The sequence below is a fragment of the Hordeum vulgare genome, chromosome 1H (assembly GCF_904849725.1).
Source record: "Hordeum vulgare subsp. vulgare chromosome 1H, MorexV3_pseudomolecules_assembly, whole genome shotgun sequence".
In the NCBI taxonomy this organism is placed as follows: domain Eukaryota; kingdom Viridiplantae; phylum Streptophyta; class Magnoliopsida; order Poales; family Poaceae; genus Hordeum; species Hordeum vulgare.
In genome coordinates this window covers 135777882-135798660 of record NC_058518.1, presented here as the reverse complement: position 1 = coordinate 135798660, position 20779 = coordinate 135777882, and positions in this window count along the sequence as shown.

The window sequence follows — 20779 nt, the reverse complement described above, 5'->3', positions numbered from 1 at the left end:
CTTAGCCTTTTCCCATTTTTAGTTGCAGGCCAGTTTTAGCAATTATGACTAGTCAAGTTCACCCTACACATGCACATCTAAGAGTATAGCAGCAAAAAGTAAAGACATGCAAATGTAATGTACAGGGTAAGGTAAGAAGAACAAACACAAAGGTTGACAGGGCAATTTTTGGCATGGTTCCGATAGGTGGTGCTATCGTACATCCATGTTAGTGGAAACTACAAGCCATGGAGGGTAACGGTTGCGAGAGTCCACAGAGGGCTCCACCCACAAGGGGTCCGCAAAGAAGCGGCCTTGTCTATTCCACCATGGCTTCCGTCCACACAGGACTAGCCTCACTCATGGTAGATCTTCACGAAGTAGGCGATCTCCTTGCCCTTATAAAATTCTTGGTTCAACTCCACAACACGAAGTAGGAGGCTCCCAAGCAACATCTAACCAATCTAGGAGGCACCACCCCTCCAAAAGGTAATAGATGTGGTAGAACAATGAACTCCTTGCTCTTGTGCTTCAAAAGATAGTCTCCTCAACACTCAATCACTCTCTCACGGATTTGGCATGGGTAGGAGAAATTGATCTTGTGGAAAGCAACTTGGGGAGGCTAGAAATCAAGGTTCAAATAGTTGGATTGGAGTCTCTTGATCTCAACACATGAGTAAGTGGCTCTCTATAGGATCAAAAGTATGTCTAGAGGGGGTGATTAGACTACTAGACAAGATAAAAAAATTGCCTCTTCCCAGTTTTACTTGAGAGGCAGCTACAGAGTTATCACAAGTCAAGTATACCCTACACATGCAGTTCTAATAGTATTGCAGCAGAAAGTAAAACATGCAAGTGTAAAGTAGAGGAGTAAGGTTGGGAGATCAAACGCATGAGGTTGACACGGCGATTTTTGGCATGCTTCTGATAGGTGGCGCTATCGTACGCCCATGTTAGTGGAGACTTCGATCCACGAAGGGTAATGGCTACAAGAGTCCACGGAGGGCTCCACCCATGGAGGGTCCACACAGAAGCAGCCTTGTTTATCCCACCACGGCTTCCGTTCACGAAGTAGGCGATCTCCTTGCCCTTACAAACATCTTGGTTCAACTCCACAACACGAAGTAGGAGGCTCCCAAGCGACACCTAACGAATCTAGGAGGCACCATCCTCCAAAAGGTAATAGATGGGGTAGATCAATGAACTCCTTGCTCTTGTGCTTCTAAAGATAGTCTCCTCAACACAAATCTCTCTCTCTCTCATAATATGCATGGGTAGGAGCGGTTGATTTCATGGAAAGCAGTTTGGGAAGGCTAGAGATCAAGTTTCAAAATGATTGGATTGGAATATCTTGGTCTCAACACATGAGTAGGTGGTTCTCTCTCAGGAAATGGATCTGGAAATGAAGTGTGTGTTCCGAGTGCTTCTCCCTCGAATGAGAGGTGGGTGAAGGGGTATATATAGGCAACAACCAAAATCCAACTGTTACACACAAAAGTGCACACTCGGTGGTACCGACTAGTAAAAAGGTGTGAACTTTTGAATCTCGGTGAGACCGATATATAGAACTCGGTGGCACCGAAAAGGTGACTAACGGTTAGATGGCCAAACTCGGTGGCACCAATACTCAAACTCAGAAATTCCAATTTTGTGTATCTTGGCAACAGAATGTTGGTCACACTAAACCCGGTAGCACCGATGCAGTTTCGGTTGCACCAATATGGTGGGAATGGCTAGGGTTCTATCTTAGGTTCAAACTCGGTGATTACGATATGGCAATGTTGGTGACACCGAATTTGTATATGTGGAACTTGACAGAGTGGATATGTGGGGAAATGACTGAGTGTTTTGGTGGCTAACTTTGAGCATTTGAGAATCAGTTCATTTTACTACCTCACCCCCTTTTAATAGTATTGGCTTTACTATAGACTCTAAAGTTATTTCTCACAAATATAAAATGAAGAGTCTTTTCGCTTGAAGCTTGAGCCAATATGATTCCTTTCTTGCATCCAGGGGCATCTCCACATAAACCTTAAGCCATAGCATATTTTAAACTTTTCTAAAATATACTTGGAAAACACATTAGTCCAATGATTTATATGTTGTGATCAATTATCAAAACCACCCTAGGGAGCAATTGTGCTTTCAATCTCCCCATTTTTGGTAATTGATGACAACATATAGATCAAAGCTTCGACAAAAGATATAGTCAATGATTAGCCTCGATGCTTTGAGAAGTATGTGAAAAGCAAGAGCTCCCCCTAAATTTGTGCATTATTTAAATTTTGCATTTGAATGCAAATGCACAATCGATTAGGATCATGGGTTACTCTTACATGTCACATACATCTTGCTGGTGTGTAAAAAGAATAGCAATGCACATGACACCAACAAGATAAGTGAGTGATAATCACAAGGATAGCTAAAAGATAATACAGTAGCATCACACACGATAAAGCGTATGATCACACACAGAAATAGGATAAAGTCATCCAACAACCAAAGTTTTTTTAAACCAATCGGGAGCAAATAAAGTCAAAAGCTCTATCTCTCACGAAGTCTATGATCTATACATTTCTCCCCCTTTGGCAACAAGTTACCAAAAAGTTCAAAAGTATAGAACTACTCGTCTCTCTAGGCAGCTGATGATGGAGTCGAGAAAATAGTGTCGACGAAGGCTTCTGCTTACGTCCTTGGAGCTGGAGGAGTTCATACTGAAGGAGCTTGAGCTGGAGCTAGTGATGAAGGTGTTGAAGCTTGTGTTGAAGATGTGTGTCTTGTCTCGGGAGCAGGAACAACAACTGACCGGGGACTTTTGTTGAACTGTGTAGTAGTGGGAGGAGGAGACTCTTCCTCATCATCATCATCTTCATCTTCATCCTCTGAGCGTGGTATCTCCATAGAGTTAACTTCATGCTGAAGCTGTCTGACAATGGTGGTCAACTAAGTTACCTTCACATCCATGTTGTGGAACTTAGTCTCCACAACTCTCCCAAGGCTCTTCTGGTTTTGCATGATCTCCTGAATGTTCTTCACCGTGCCTTGGACAGTGCTCATTAGAAATGCCATTTTCTCAGCTTGAGTTCTGAGCTGTGGAACTGGAGGTGGCCTATTTCTAGCAGCTTCAGTCTCTGATGCCATTCTTGTTGCAGCTGAGTTGGGATCATTGTCATCCATTACAACCTCATTGTCTTCAAACTCTGGCTGAAGAGGTGGATGGGGAAGATCAAGTAGATATGCATGCTTGCCTACCTTGGCATTGATGAGCATCTGAATATAGGGTACATATCCACAGGATCTCTTTTGATCCGCAGCAGTCCTTCGGATTGTAACGCCCAAGATGCGGTCCTATCCTTATTTTGGCACGAGGCCTCGATAGGGATAGAAACGCATCTCATCGTTTCGCAAGAATGGATATCGTTAGAAGTACATGTAATGAAAATATGAGTATAAAGAGGTGGCTTACACTCGCCACAAGCTACATCAGAGTCACATCAGTACAATTCATACAATCATCACGAAGAAGAGCAGGGTCCGTCTACGGACGAAAACAAATGATAAAAGAACGACGTCCATCCTTGCTATCCCAGGCTGCCAGCCTGGAACCCATCCTAGATTGATGAAGAAGAAGAAGAACAAACTCCAAATAGCACAATCAGCGTGCTCACGTCAAAGTAACTCTTTACATGTACCTGCAACTGGTGTTGTAGTGATCTGTGAGCCACAGGGACTCAGCAATCTCATTTCCAAAGGTATCAAGACTAGCAAAGCTTGGTGGGTGAGATATGGTTAAGTGGTGAGGCTGCAGCAAGCGACTAAGCATTATTTTAGGTGGCTGACTGACGAGTACAAGAATAAATAGAGGGATTATCTATGCATAGCGGACGTGAACTACTGATGATCAAATGAATGACCCTGAACACCTACTTACGTCAGACATAACCCCACCGTGTCCTTGATCGGAGAAGGAGCTCACGAAAGAGACATAACCCCTTAGTTGTCAAGTTTTTAATTAAGCTTACTTCAAGTTATCTAGAACCGGATGTTAAACAAAGTTTCCATGTTGCCACATAACCGCGGGCATGGCTTTCCGAAAGATTTAACCCTGCAGGGGTGCTCCAACTAGTCCATCACAAACTACCACGCGCTGCGACGGAATGACCTCAATCAGCGAAACCTGTGATCTCCTCGGGTTCCTATTGGAAAACCTCAACCTTGAGATAACCCAAAGCATCCTCGGAATCCCTCACACAAAATGCTCGAGAAAGGTAAAACAATTCCAGCAAGGCCATCCGGTGTGCCAACATCCTGATAGGAGTCGTTTATCTCGTTCTCAGGACACGACGGATTGTCCAAACTTCCAGTAGGCCAATCAAAGAGTTGCCCCTGGTAGCCACCGGTGGTTGACTGGTTGGACCAACACTCATGCGGAGCACTGGCCTGGGGGTGATTAATTATCCAGGGGGTGATCAAACCATGTGCATATTTTAGTTTGTTATTAAGCAAATAGTACCAATGATGGGCCTTGCTAGACGAGCTTTATCCCAAAACGAGAATCTAGGGGGTCCCCATAACAACACCAAGCATGTTAGAAGCACTCATTTATGGAACATAACACCGGTAGCCGAAACTAAGGGCGACAAAGGTGGAACAAAACACCAGGCTAGAAAGCCAAACGTTCCAGCTTTTACCAAGTATATAGGTGCATTAAATTAATTAACAATAATATGGTGATATAACAAGGAACCCATGTTTGCACATGGAAGCAACTGCACCTACAATTAGCAACGCTAACACATGGTTAAGCAAGCGGTAACATAGCTAATCAGTGGTTTGCTAGGTTGTAGAAAGGTTGGAGGTTTTCATGGCAATGTTGGGAGGCTGATATTTAACAGGTGGTAGGCAGCGAGACATAGCGATGGAAACGAAACAACTAGCATGGCAATGGTAGTAATGGTATCTAGGGAAATGATTAGATTGCCTGAAATCCCGCTTGGAAGAAGATGAACCGAAGTAGTCGAACGGATCCTCACATTCCGACACGCTTGCGGAACTCTATCAAAACGAAGCAAACCGGAAACAAGTATCAACACACGATATTCACCACAACACATGATCAACATGATGCACAACACATATGATGCGTGAGCAGTTTCAAATATGCAAGGCATGGCACGACAATTCACATCACGCAAACACTACACATTAAGTGATGCTCAATATGCAACGAGTTGCATATTGATGAAACTCCACATTTAATCATTTAGTTCACTCACATTTATCTACGCAGCAATATTAAATGTTGTTAAACATGGCAAGAGGTGAAGCACGTGATTATACACGTCATTCTAGTCGGTTTACACATAGAGATCATTGCAAACGGAGCTACAGTTCAAAAGATACGAACACCGCAAGATATGATGCCATGAATGCAATATGTATGCAATGATAGTCACAAGCATTCCAAACCATACAAGCAGCAAGATAATATGAATCTACGCGAGAATCTGAGCAAGTTTCCTATAGGGCACGATCAAAACGGAGCAACGGTTCAACAAATACAAGCTAAACAAGAAATAACTACAATCTTCCCAAAACAGCAACATGGCATGTTCTACACCCTACAACAACAAGCTACATGATTCTAAAATGCTCAAACAAGATATGAGACAGAAGTGGTCAAGATGCACAACACACCATACTAATACAACTAGCATGGAAGCATGGATCACTAGGAAAAGAAATCACAAAATGGCAACTAGCACATAGTTTCAGACTTAGTGAAAATAACATTTTTGACGGTGCAGTTTTCGACCAGAAGGCATATTGGCATGAGTAAAACTATACACTATGGGGCACCGAATGGCATGAAACTCTATACCATGCTAGAGAATATTAAGCACTACAAATAACTCCACTTCATCAACCCCAGAGGAGTTGTAGATCACTAGCAAAACTCATGGCAAGACAGCAACAAAATATAACAGATCTCAGACTTAGAAATATTTCAGCATCTCAAAACAGCACTATTTTCTAGCATGTTGGCAACAAGAAACAACACCTAAACATGGATTTATATAGAAACCAAAATTACCAGTGGTAACGTGCATGTCCAAGGGCATATCTCTAGTTCACAAGTAAATCATATCACGCACGGAATAAATCTCACAAAATAAACAAAAGGGCATCATGGCAAAGTATCATGCATGCTAACTTACTCAAATACAAAACTAAATGCACAGATAAATTCTATGGATTTTTCTACCCCGAAAACATATATAATATATGGGGTGAAAAATAAAAACTAATACCACACATATATGCGAGAATATGTCCTAAACACGACATAGCAAACTATTGATGCCACCTACATGAAAATGGCGGAACAACTATTTCTAAAATACATGGCAAGGGGTTGCGACAACATGGACATTTTTTCTACGGGCTTCGCGCAAATCGGATGCACGCGTAAATATCTATGGAATAATTAACCTAATAGGACAACACGCAATTCTATGCAAACGTCGGGTCAAACAACTTCAAACATGCATGCAAAGTGTAAAATATTAATCTACACGAAATTCTACATGTTCTACATATATAATGTGTCGCGATCTGATGCACGGCTTAAAAACTACGGGCGTCTTAAATTTTGCAACTCCTGAAATTGGATAAATTAGCAGGACCAAAGAAATCTATTGGCCCACATCTGGTGTGCAACTTAACTATACTATGCACGTGGCGCAAGATAACAAAGGGGGAGGATCTCACCTCGGGCCCATCTACGCTGGACCAGCTCGAATGGAGAGGTGGAGCAGGCCGGCTCGGGGCTGGCGAAGGTAGCGGGTCGGCTCGGCTGGGGCTGCTGGATTGGGTCGCGGCCAGCTCGAGGCGCTGCTCGGTCGGTCGGTGGAGCTGGGCGGCGGCACACCCGGCCTGTAAATGCGCAAGCGGGCGAGGGCTCGATCTGGGTCTTCGATCCAGATGCGAGGCGGCGGGGGCGCTCGATCTGGGAAGTTTGGCGGCGGGGCGGCGGTCTTCGGACCTCCGGCGAGGGAAGCTCCCGATGGGGTTGGCCGGACCGGGCGGAGGCAGGCCGGCAGCGTGACCCAAGGTGCTGGCAGAGCTTGGCAGCGACAGACATGGTGGAAGACGGCGCGGGGCAGCGCTGCTCCGACGAGCCTCCGGCGACCTGCGGCCGACGGCTGATGCATGGTCCAACGGGGCACCTCGGGCACGAGAGCTCGGGGCCGGGGGCTGCTCGGGTGGCTCGGGGAGAGGGTGGCGAGCCGGCGGCGGATCTGGTTCGGGCCCGGACGGGCCTGCTCCAGGCTCTGCAGGCCCTGGCGGCTGGGCTGAGGAGAGAGAGGTGGGAGGCTAGGGTTTCGGCGCAGATCCTCGGGAGAGGAGGGGATGACTTAAATATAGGGTAAGGGGCTAGGGTTAGGTGTTTCCAGGGTAGATTTTCACCGCGCGGTCGCGATCGAGCGGTCCCGGTCTTGGGGGTGGCTAAGTGGGTTGTGTAGAATAGACTTGGTGGGGATGAGAGGGAGGTTTGCGGCCCGACGACACGAGTTTTAAAATACCAAGACAACCGACAAATAAATCGATGACCACACTGCTAAAGTCATCTGTTGAGGTACCAAACGGCCTCCGATTGCGACGAAATTTGACAAGCGGTCTACCTACGCTATAACAATATCGCACGCCAAGTTTCAACACAATCCCAGAATATATCATACACACTTTTAAAAACAAAATATAAACAATGACGCGGGTGCGTGCGTGTGTGGTTGGTCTGAAAACGGTCAATGACGAATACGGAGAGAACCGGCAACTACTAACGGATGCATGTTTTGAAAACCGGCGGCAACGGAATGCCAATGCAATGAACATGATGTGAATGATGCGATGACGGGTGCGACAAACAATAATCACACTGCGGCAATGGAATAAAAGGGGAATTTTCTGGAGCGTCGGTCTCGGGCTGTCACAACTCTCCTACACTAACAAGTGATCTCGCTCCGAGATCTAAGAATGAAAGGGGGAAGAGGAAGACAAAGAAAGAGGTAAACTTAGTTGCTTCTTTGACAATGAGTGAAAGCACTGAATCTTGAAGGTTGCAATGAAGAATGATATGAGTAACAAGCAAGAATTCACACAAAATTTTAGCAGCACTTTGATTGGAAGTTAAGGACAAAAATTTGATTGGATGGAAAGATCTAGACAAGATTCACAAGAAGCCAACTAAATTGAGTAAGCAAGGAGAGAACATGAACTTGATAGAACAAGATGATAGATTGAAGAGAGCAACATCACCACAACTCCGGAACAAGAGAGTAGACACTAGATCTTTGAGAAGAATAGAATGAAGAAGAAAATGACAACTACTACCACAATTGAATTTGATAACCATCCTTGCAAGAAGAATTGAACGGAGTTGTTGGCAAACCAACAACGAAAGAACAAGCTTGTAGTTGACTTATGAAACCAGCCCCAAAATAATGAGGTGATAACCAGCCACTAACATAAACAAGGATTGATTGGGAGAAACATGATAAGCACAAATTCTTACACCAAAAGGACACACAAAGAACTTGGATCAATGATAATCACCATAATAGCAACAATCCTTAGAAAAACCTTTAGGTGAAATCTAAATCCATATAACTCAATGAAGAAACCATGGGTTAAAAATAATCTCATGAACAAAGGATTTGGTGGGTTTACATATTAAATTCTTGAATCAACTTCTCTTCGAGACTCCTCCACTAACAAGAATTCTATAACACCACCTCAAAGGATAAAGGAAAAGAAAAGATAGAGGAGTTGGGAAAAGAATTGATATCATGAGCCACTCTGGAAGAAGAATTGAAATAGTTATGAAAAAAGAATAAGAGTTATGTTATGCTCATCCTTCATCAAGTTAAACTAATGACAAGCAACGGATTTAGCATACCACTTATTCTTCTTGAAAAGAAACTTGAAGAGAGAGATAGATATGCACCACTTGAGGCATAACAGAAGGAAGCACCGGTAAGAATTGGAATCAATGGGGATAACAAGAATGAATGGAGATACATGAGAATGAAGAGATCATGAGCCACCTGAGAGAAAATTTTGAACAAGGCACCGGAATAATTGAGAGACGAACGAAGAGATATAATTGAGAAGAATTTGAGAATGAAAGCTGAAAGTTGAGAACGAATAAATCTTCTGAAATGATGGCCTTCGGAGGATCGAGATTGAAAACGAATCTAAAATGCACCGGATAGAAAGAAATGGATTACTCATGATTGAAAACAATGAAAGGATAGACAAACAGAGATGAAAATGTTCAAAAGAATGGAGCAAGATTTAATAGAACCACTTCTTCGGTCTTCCAAGCTGAGAAAGATTGTAAGAAGCACCATCAAGAATTATTGAGACACTCCGGAATAAGAATATGAAAAGTTGAGCCAACGATGAAAAATAAATTTGAAGCGGTCTTGAAGAAGGAATATGACTGATGAAATTCATACTTACGTCATAGTTGAAAAGAATTAGAGATCTCTAGAAAATATTAGAAGAGTCAGATAAGATCCTGGGAAAGAACCTGTGGGTTATGGACCCACTCAAAAACACCACCATTCAAAAGATTGCAAACAAAGAGATATATTGCACCGGTACAGACGATAACTAGATGAGGTGGGAACCTCGAAATAATTGAAAGGATTGAAACAAAAAGCTCCTGAGATATCTTCAGTACTCCGAATAGAACAAAGATGGTTGAATAACAAGAGAGGCTTGAATTGAATTCACCGATAAAGAGAACAAGAATGAAGAAATGATGAACTAGAACTCCTGAGAATCTTCACATTGAATCCCCAATTACGATACATAAGAAAAGATAGCGGAAGCATGAATGAAAAGGAAGGCACTAGGATGATAATTCAATCACTCAAGAATAAGGCGGGAGGCCGGGGAAAAACAAAGACAACTTGGGACATATGAGATGAACTCCAGAAGGAATGATAGATTGATCTGCAAAATTGGAGAGGATTGAATCCACTTGAAGAGCAGCACACCGGATCAAAAAGAATGATATGACGGCTCCGGTTGAAAGAATTGATAAGACAACTTGATTGAGCAAAAGAATCGGCATTCCCATAAAGTATGAGAACACCTCCTGCAAAAGATATGAAATCACCATTTGACATTGAAGCAACTCGAATTACCATACTCCAAGAAAACAAAGGATGGGGCTTACTAAACAAGCCAGCACAAATTCATGACAGAGATTCCGTCTGATATTCTTGTGGATAGGATCGCACGGGCTCGATCCTACAGTAGCTGTCATGTACAGGGCAGTGCACACAACATACGAAGCGTCCTCGAGTCGTAGCAAGATACAAGGACTCTTTAAGACACAACGAGAACCGCTATAAGACAAGGCGTGAACAAACAAATCCACTAGATGTCGAACCCCAAGCTCACATCATGCCTCCGTTGGAAGATTGTCCTATAAGTAACTACTTGAATTCCCACCTAAGAACTCCCGAAATTTTCTGGTCATGCAATCGGGTCCATGGATACAAGGAGTAAAATCCATCAATCCATCACTCAAATCCTAGCATCTAACCCCTCCAGTGTATCACATCCGTCAACACATAACCAAATATCTCGGAAACTCATCTATCTGAGACCCTCGAAAACACAACGATACTAAGTATGGAAGTACCCCCAAACTCTCTACACTAGTACTGGGGATGCCGGGGTTATATCGCCACTACTAGTATTGAAGAAATTTCGAACATCCTCCATCCTGAGATACTAAGAAATCTGAATGATAGCGATGTGCTCAAGAATCCCCTGGAGCTCAACTCCCCGGAAGAAATCAAGTCAGACAGGAGGCACCAAGACAAAAATCCGTCACATCAACATCATATAGATTCCAAAAATATCCGCGTGATCCTAAAATAAATTTGAGTGAGAAGAGGAGTAGAATAAAAATTATTACGTTAAGATTCCTCACCAAAGCAAAGAAGAGGAGAAAAAATAATCCTACTCTCTGATACCAACTTCTAAAGCCCAAGATGTTTTCACTAGAATAAAAATTTGAGTGAGAAGAAGAGGAGAATAAAAATTATTACGTTAAAATTATAACTAGACTCAAAGGAGTTTTCACTAGACTCGACTCGGCCAAGTTCGATCAATCAAGGGGGCTCCTAGGTCGGTACTGCTCTGATACCAACTTCTAAAGCCCAAGATGTGGTGCTATCCTTATTTTGGCATGAGGCCTCGACAAGGATAGAAATGCATCTTGTCGTTTCACAAGAATGGATATCGTTACATTTACATGTACTGAAAAGATGAGTAAAGAGGTGGCTTACACTCGCCACAAGCTACATCAAAGTCACATCAGTACAATTAATACAATCATCATGAAGAAGAGCAGGGTCCGTCTACGGACAAAAACAAGCGATAAAAGAACGATGTTCATCCTTGATATCCCAGGTTGTCGGCCTGGAACCCATCCTAGATCGATAAAGAAGAATAAGAAACTCCAAATAGCTCAATGAGCGTGCTCACGTCAAAGTAACTCTTTACCTGTACCTGCAACTGGTGTTCTAGTAATCTGTGAGCCCCAGGGATTCAGCAATCTCATTTCCAAAGGTATCAAGACTAGCAAAGCTCAGTGGGTGAGATATGGTTAAGTGGTGAGGCTGCTGCAAGTGACTAAGCATTATTTGAGGTGGCTAACTTACGAGTACAAGAATAAATAGGGGGATTATCAACGCATAGCGGACGTGAACTAGTGATGATCAAATGAATGACCCTGAACACCTACTTACGTCAGACATAACCCCACCATGTCCTCGATCGGAGAAGGAGCTCACAAAAGAGACAATCACGGTTACGCACTCATTTGGCAAGTTTTAATTAAGCTTACTTTAAGTTATCTAGAACCGAATGTTAAACCAAGTTTCCATGTTGCCACATAACCGCGGGCACGGCTTTCCAAAAGATTTAACCCTGCAGGGGTGCTCCAAGTAGTTCATCACAAACTACCACACGCTGCGACAGAATGACCTCGATGAGGGAAACCCATGATCTCCTCGGGTTCCTATTGGAAAACCTCAACCTCGAGATAACCCAAAGCATCCTCGGAATCCATCGCACAAGACGCTCGAGAAAGGTAAAAACAAGTCCAGCAAGGCCGCCCGGCGTGCCGACATCCTGATAGGAGCCGCGTATCTCGTTCTTAGGACACGACGGATTGTCCAAACTTCCCATAGGCCAATCGCAGAGTTGCGCCTGGTAGCCACCGGCAGATGACAGGTTCGACCAACTCTCATGCGGAGCACTAGCCTGGGGGTGATTAATTATCCATGGGATGATCAAACCCTATGCATATTTTAGTTTGTTATTAAGCAAATAGTACCAATGTTGGGCCTTGCCAGACGAGGTTTATCCCAAAACAAGAATCTAGGGGGTCCCCATAACAACCGCAAGCATGTTAGGACCGCTCATTTATGGAACATAACACCGGTAGCCGAAACTAAGGCGGCAAAGGTGGAACAAAACACCCGGCTAGAAAGCCGATCCTTCCACCTTTTACCAAGTATATAGGTGCATTAAATTAATTAAAAATAATATGGTGATATAACAAGGAACCCATGTTTGCACATGGAAGCAACTGCACCTACAACTAGCAACGCTAACACATGGTTAAGCAAGCGGTAACATAACCAATCAATGGTGTGCTGGGTTGTAGAAAGGTTGGAGGTTTTCATGGCAATGTTGGTAGGCTGATATTTAACAGGTGGTAGGAAGCAAGACATAGCGATGGAAACGAAACAACTACCATGGCAATGGTAGTAATGGTATCTAGGGAAATGATCATATTTCCTGAAATCCCGCTTGGAAGAAGAACGACTTTGTGATGCACACGAACCGAAGTAGTCGGACGGATCCTCACATTATGACACGCTTGCGGAACTCTATCAAGATAAACCAAACCGGAAACAAGTATCAACACACGATATTCACCACAGCACATGCACGACATGACGCACAACACATATGATGCATGAGCAGTTTCAAATATGCAAGGCATGGCATGGCAATTCAGATCGTGCAAACACTACACATTAAGTGAAGCTTAATATGCAACGAGTTTCATGTTGACAAAACTCCACATTTAATCATTTAATTCACTCCTATTTATTTAGGCGGCAATATTAAATGTTGTTAAACATGGCAAGAGGTGAAGCACGTGATTATACATGTCATATTAGTCGGTTTACACATAGACATCATTGCAAACGGAGCAACGGTTCAAAAGATACGAACACGCAAGATATGATGCCATGAATGAAATATGTATGCAATGACAGTCACAATCATTCCAAACCATAAGAGATACAAGATAATATGTATCTACGCAAGAATATGAGCAAGTTTCCTATAGGACATGATCAAAACAGAGCAATGGTTCAACAAATACAAGCTAAACAAGAAATAGCTACAATCTGCCCAAAACATTAACATGGCATCTTCTACACCCTACAACAACAAGCTACATAATTCTAAAATGCTCAAACAAGACATGAGACAGAAGTGGTCAAGATGCACAACACACCATACTAAATACAACTAGCATGGAAGCATGGATGACTAGGAAAAGAACTCACAAAATGGCAACTAGCACACAATTTCAGACTTAGTAAAAATAACATTTTTGATAGTTTAGTTTTCGAACAGAAGGCATATTGGCCGCAGTAAAACTATATGCTACAGGGCACCGAATGGCATGAAACTCTACAGCATGCTACAAAATCTTAAGCACTACAAATAACTCCACTGCACCAACCCAGAGGAGCTGTAGATCACTAGCAAAACTCATGGCAAGACAGCAACAAAATATAACAAATCTCACACTTCGAAATTTTTCAGCATCTCAAAACAGCACTATTGTCTAGCATGTTGGCAACAAGCAAACAACACCTAAACATGGATTTCTATAGCGACCAAAATTACCAGGGGATAACATGCATGTCCAAGGGCATATCTCTAGTTCACAAGTAAATCATATCACGCACGGAATAAATACCACAAAATAAACAAAAGGGCATCATGATAAACTATCATGCACGCTAACTTACTCAAAATACAAAACTAAATGCATAGATAAATTATATGGTTTTTTTCTACTCCAAAAACATATACAATATGTGGGGTGAAAAATAAAAACTAATGCCACACATATATGCGAGAATATGTCCTAAACACGACATAGCAAACTATTGATGCCATGCATGAAAATGGCGGAACAATTATTTCTAAAATACATGGCAAGGGGTTGCAACAACATGGACATTTTTTCTACGAGCTTTGAGGAAATCGGATGCACGCATAAATATCTACGGAATAATTAACCTAAAAGGACGACATGCAATTCTATGCAAACGGCAGGTCAAACAACTTCAAACATGCATGCAAGTTGTAAAATATTAATCCACACGAAATTCTACATGTTCTACATAAATAATGTGTCACGATATGATGCACGGCTTAAAAACTACGGGTGTCTTAAATTATGCAACTCCTCAAATTGGATAAATTAGAGGACCTAAAAAATCTATTAGGCCTGATCCGGTGTGCAACTTAACTATACTACGCACGTGGTGCAAGATAGGAGAGGGGGTGGATCTTACCTTGGGCCCATCTGTGTTGGGCTGGCTCGGATGGAGAGGTGGGCGGCGGCCCACCCGACCGGTCAACGCTCAAGCGGGCGAGGGCTCGATCTGGGTCTTCGATCCAGATGCGAGGCGACGGGGGCGCTCGATTTGGGCCTTCGATCCAGATGCGAGGCGGCGGTATTCGGAACTCCAGCGAGGGAAGCTCTGGATGGGGATGGTCGGACCGGGCCGGAGGCAGGCCAGCAGCGTGACCCAAGGTGCTAGTAGAGCTTGGCAGCGACGGACATCCTGGAAGACGGCGCGGGGCAGCGCTGCTCCGACCAGCGGGGCTGCGTCCCGCGGCGGCTCCGATGAGCCTCCGGCGACCTGCGGCCGGCGGGATTGGTCGAGGGATGTTGTGTGGCGCAATGGGGCACCTCAGGCATGGGAGCTCGGGGCAGGGGGCTGCTCGGGTGGCTCGGAGAGAGGCTGGCGAGCCGGCGGCAGATCCAGTTCCGGGCTCTGTGGGCCCTGGCGGCTGGGCTGAGGAGAGAGAGGTGGGAATCTAGGGTTTCGACGCACACCCCAAGGAGAGGAGGGGATGACTTAAATATAGGGTAAGGAGCGAGGGTTAGGTGTTTCCAGGGCAAATTTCGACCGCGAGATCGCGATCGAGCGGTCCCGGTCACGGGGGTGGCTAAGTGGGTTGTGTAGAATAGACTAGGTGGGGATGAGAGGGAGGTTTGCGTCCCGACAACACGAGTTTTAAAATACGGAGACAACCGACAAATAATCCGATGACCGCAATGCTAAAGTCATCTGTTGAGGTACCAAACGGCCTCCGATTGTGACGAAATTTGACACGCGGTCTACCTACACTATAACAAGACCGCACGCCAAGTTTCAACACAAACCGATAATATTTCATACGCACTTTAAAAACAAAACATAAACAATGTCGCGGGCGTGTGCGTGTGTGGTTGGTATCAAAACAGTCAAGGACGAAAATGGAGAGAACCGACAACTACTAACGGATGCATGTTTTGAAAATTGGCGGCAACGGAGTGCCGATGCAATGCAGATGATGTGAATGATGCGATGACGAGTGCGACAAACAATAATCACACGGCGGCAATAGAATAAAAGGGGAATCTTCTGGAGCGTCGGTCTCGGGCTGTCACAACTCTCCTACACTAACAAGAGATCTCGCCCCGAGATCTAAGAATGAAAGGGGGAAGAGGAAGGGAAAGCAAGAGGTAAACTTAGTTGCTTCTTCGACAATGAGTGAAACCAATGGATCTTGAAGGTTGCAAAGAGATGAAGAATGATATGAGAAACAAGGAAGAATTCACACAAAATTTCAGCAGCACTTGATAGGAAATTGAGGACAAAAAATTGATAAGATGGAAAGATCTTGACAAGATTCACAACAAGGTAACTAAATTGAGTAAGCAAGGAGAGAACATGAACTTGATAGAACAAGATGATAGATTGCAAAGAGCAACATCACCACAACTCCGGAACAAGAGAGTAGACACTAGATCTTTGAGAAGAATAGAATGAAGAAGAAAATGACAACTACTACCACCATTGAATTTGACAAGCATCCTTGCAAGAAGAATTGAACGGAGTTGTTGGCAAACCAACAACGAAAGAACAAGCTTGTAGTTGATTTATGAAACCAGTCCCCAAATAATGAGGTGATAAACAGCCACTAACACAAACAAGGATTGATTGGGAGAAACATGATAAGCACAACTTCTTGCACCAGAAGGACACACAAAGAACTTGGATCAATGATAATCACCATAATAGCAACAATCCTTAGAAAAATCGTTAGGTGAAATCTAAATCCATATAACTCAATGAAGAAAAATGGGTTAAAAATAATCTCATGATCAAAGGATTTGGTGGGTTTACATATTAAATTCTTGAATCAACTTCTCTTCGAGACTACTCCACTAACAAGAATGCTATAACACCATCTCAAACGATAAAGGAAAAGAAAAGATGGAGGATTTGGGAAAAGAATTGATATCATGAGCCACTCCGGAATAAGAATTGAAATCATTATGAAACACGAATAAGAATTATGGTATGCTCATCGTTCATCAAGTTAAACTAACGACAAGCAACAGATTTCGCATCCTTCATCCTTCATCAAGTTAAACATGCAATGAAATATGACAAACGGTCTACCTACGCTATAACAAGACCGCACGCCAAGTTTCAACACAATTCAAGAATATTTCATACGCACTTCTAAAAAAATGATGCAACGGGTGGGTGCGTGTGTGGTTTGTCTCAAAACGGTCAATGACAAAAACGGAGAGAATTGGCAACTACTAACGGAAGCATGTTTTTAGAACTGGCGAAAACGGAGTGCCGATGCAATGCAGATGATGCAAATGATGCCATGACGAGTGCGACAAACAATAATCACATGGTAGCAAAGGCATAAAAGGGGAATCTTCTGGAGCGTCGGTCTCGGGCTGTCACACGGATAGTCTCAACTCTCAAGTCCATCACTCTAAATCTGGTATGGGAATCAAGTAGGTGCAGCAGATTGATTGAATATCCTCTGATCATCTTCTCATCTCCTCACTTAGGCATGAGAGTGTGTCGAAGTATAGTGTTTGTTGTGGGAATTCCAGCTTGCAAAAAATACACTAAACCAAACTTGTGACTGGCCAAGTACTGATGTGGAATGGTCTTGTACATGTTGGCCATGGAGTTGTGATTCTGCTTAGCATATGCATACACATCAACATCTGCTTCTTCTTGCTTGGGTGCACCAATGATATCAGCCCATTCAGCAATTGTAGCGTCATATTTGTGACCATCTATCATCCAAACCAGAGAGTCTTCATAGAAGTGCACAGTTGCATAGAATTGCATGATTAGCTCGGCATTCCATGGGGTCTTCTCCTTCCCAACAAAATCTTCTATGTCAACTAGCCTGAAGTTCTCTTGAACATGTGGAAAGTAATCTTCATTCTCCTTGATGTATGCCTAGTCGACATACCTCATATCACTAACACCCGGACTCTTGTCAAACAAGATAGTCTCATAAAAATCTTGTTGTTCCTTGGTGTGAACCCTTGGATGAACAGCAGTTCTTCTTCTCACAACATATGGATCAGCAGTTGTGCACTTTCTTAAACCGACATCCTTCCTCTTCTTCATGTCTTCTGCTATAGGATGAGCATCATTGTGGGGTGGTACATATGGTGTGAGCTTCCTGAGAACTGGATCATTCTCATCATCTTCCTATTCCTATGCAGCAGGGGCACTGGATACAGGGACTTTGCTCTTAGAAGCTGCAGGTATATCTCTGGTGGTCACCCTGGAAGCAGGAGCCTTCTTTGCTTTAGCAGTAGGCTTTGGAGCAGAATTCATTGCATCTCCCATCAGCTTCTTCTTCTTGGGAGGAACTGGGATCTCCTCAAGTACTTCTTCCTCGGCTTCTTCTGGGTCTTCAACAATAGAAGTAATTCTTCCAACAAGATGTATAGTCCTCTTCCTTGGCCTCTTCACACCAACTTTCTTTGCAGGTGCATCCTTGGCAATAGCTTTGCCCTTCCTGACGTACTCACGTGCTCTCTGTTCAGCTGGAGTAGCAGTGACTTTCCTGACAACTTTCTTTGGAGAAGCCATAGGAGGGGCTGAAGTTTCTTCTCGCTCAAAGTCTGAATCCTCCTCATCAGAATTCAGCTTCCTCCTTTGCTTGGTGGCTGCCTTGGGCAAGCCATTAGAACTGGGAGTACCAGGGTCTGAAGCACTCCTCTCTGAACTAGTGTCAGCTTCCAAGTTAACACTTGGTTCCCTCAAATCATTCTAACTATCATCTGAACCTGACATACTGACCGACAAGCATGGCAGCAAATAGCAGAACCTGTGAAGTGGATGTAGGAAAGACAGACCGGATGAGCATCACAAAATTCAGATATTTTTTGAAAATTTGAAGTTTGAAACTCACGGTATGATCTTCTACAGGATGTAAATCGGTGGCACCGAGTTGGCATTTTTGGAGTCACCGAGAAAACAAACTCGCTTAACAGAGACTTGGTAGTCATTTTCGGAGGCATCGAAAATAGTTGTGAGGTCTCACCGAGTTGCTTCTCACGTTCCCTAAAACAGAAATTGGTGGAACCGATTTTGCAAACTCGGTATCACCGAGTTGCATTATGCGGTAGATCAGATCCAGAATTTCCTACCTCTCCTATTCTATTGATTCTATCTGGTAGACAGGAGGTTTGCACAGAGGTGGAAAGAAGAAAATAATGTCCCAATGCATAAGAATCAGATGGTGAACGCAAGGGAGATCGAACCATACCCTAGCTTGGTGGTGGTTCGGCTACGGCGACGACGGCGGGGAAGATTGCGTCGACAGCGGCGAATCCCAGTAGCGGCGGTGCTCGGGGAGTCAAGGCGATGACCTAGGGTCTCGGGGGGCAGCGAGGGTTTGAGGAACGGACCATTTGAAGATGGGAAATCAAAAGGTTCGGTCCGCGGGTATATATACACGTGCACTGTCGATGTCAGCGAGATGACAAAATCGGTGTCACCGAGTTCCTCAACTATCAGTTGACAAGGAAACTTGATGGAACAGAGTTGGCGATTCCGGTGGTACCGAGGTGAGAAAGCTTGATCAACTTTGGAAAATCGGTGGCTCCGAGTTTGTGGAGTTGGTCAAACCGAGTTTTTCAAAGAGGTTTTGGAAGGCAGACTTTGACGATATGGAACTCCGAGTGCACCTTCACATAGAGGGATTGACAAGTGCTTGTTCAAGTTTTGTGATGAAGCATGAATAGAACTTGAGATGAGATAGCATAGATAGCTAGAGAAGGGTCATAGGAATTCTTGTCCATCCAATTGGCAAATGATAAAATAGAAGACAAATAACAAAAATTGGATGTCCTTGAATGATTAAATTCATGCAGACCAACATGCTCACACGATAAGATTGATGATACAAACAAGGTGAACATGCATAGACATCCTAGTAGCTATCAAGCACTTTGGCAATGACAAGGTCATCTATGTATGAGTATATTGACTTAGGAGCCAAGCAAGAATACTTGATCATAGGTCATACTCATCGTTAAGCGCAAGTGGGGTTACCACTTTTATGTAAGCATTAATGTGTTCATATCCTTAGGAGATGCTTATACTCAAGTCTTAGAGTAAAGGTCCCCCCTTGATATGATATCCCCACAAAGAGGGATCAACTAACCTTGGGTTTTGTTGTGGAAGACTTCAAGTAGGTGAAGTAGTGGTGGATTTTCAATGTTGATGATGATCATCTTGAGTTGGGAGCAATCCTTGTTGTTTTCATACTCTTCTCACCTACATGGGTTAGTCCCAAAGCAAAAAGGAACATATGCAAGTATATATATGGACATGGAGTGAAGGACAAATGGGATGATGTCCAAAGATGCATTGATTACCTAGTTCCTTGCTTACCTTTGAGGGAATGTGTGACTCCTTGAACTAATGCACAAGGTTGAGGTTGATTGCATATAGTTCTTGCCAAAAATGAGTAAGAGTGATATTCATTGGCAGAGTCGCCCGTCAAGAACTTCTAGTTCTTCCTCTTGGGAATCCACACCAACTTGATGAGAATCCTTGGAGTTGTTGTAGCACTTGTTGAGGTGGAGCTAGTAGTATCCTTGGGAACCCACTTGACCTTGGCTTGGGGTTCTTCTTCAAATAAGTCAATGTCATCTTGAAGCTTTCCCTTGCCTTTGTGGTCTTGTGGTAGAAGTCCATCTTGTGAGCTTATTCCTTAGGAAGGAGTGGACTTCTCCTCTTGGGGAACAAACTTGGAAGTGAGATATGGACCTTCTTCCCAAACATCTCCGTTGACGTTGAAATAGCCAACACCTTGTTTCTTCCGATGTCCTCCTTGCTTGAGCACAATTTCCTCGAATTGCTTACTTCCGACAAGACTCTTGAAGACACCTCTCTATATAATCCCTTTCAATAAATCATTTTCTTGCTCAAGTGTAACTTGTCTAAGAGAATCGTTAGTTGAATCAATAGAGTTACTAGCAACAACATTATTGGATTTAGCTTTAGCATTGTTGTTACTAGATGAAGAAACCTTCTTTCCTTTGTTACTAGTGTTCCTTGGC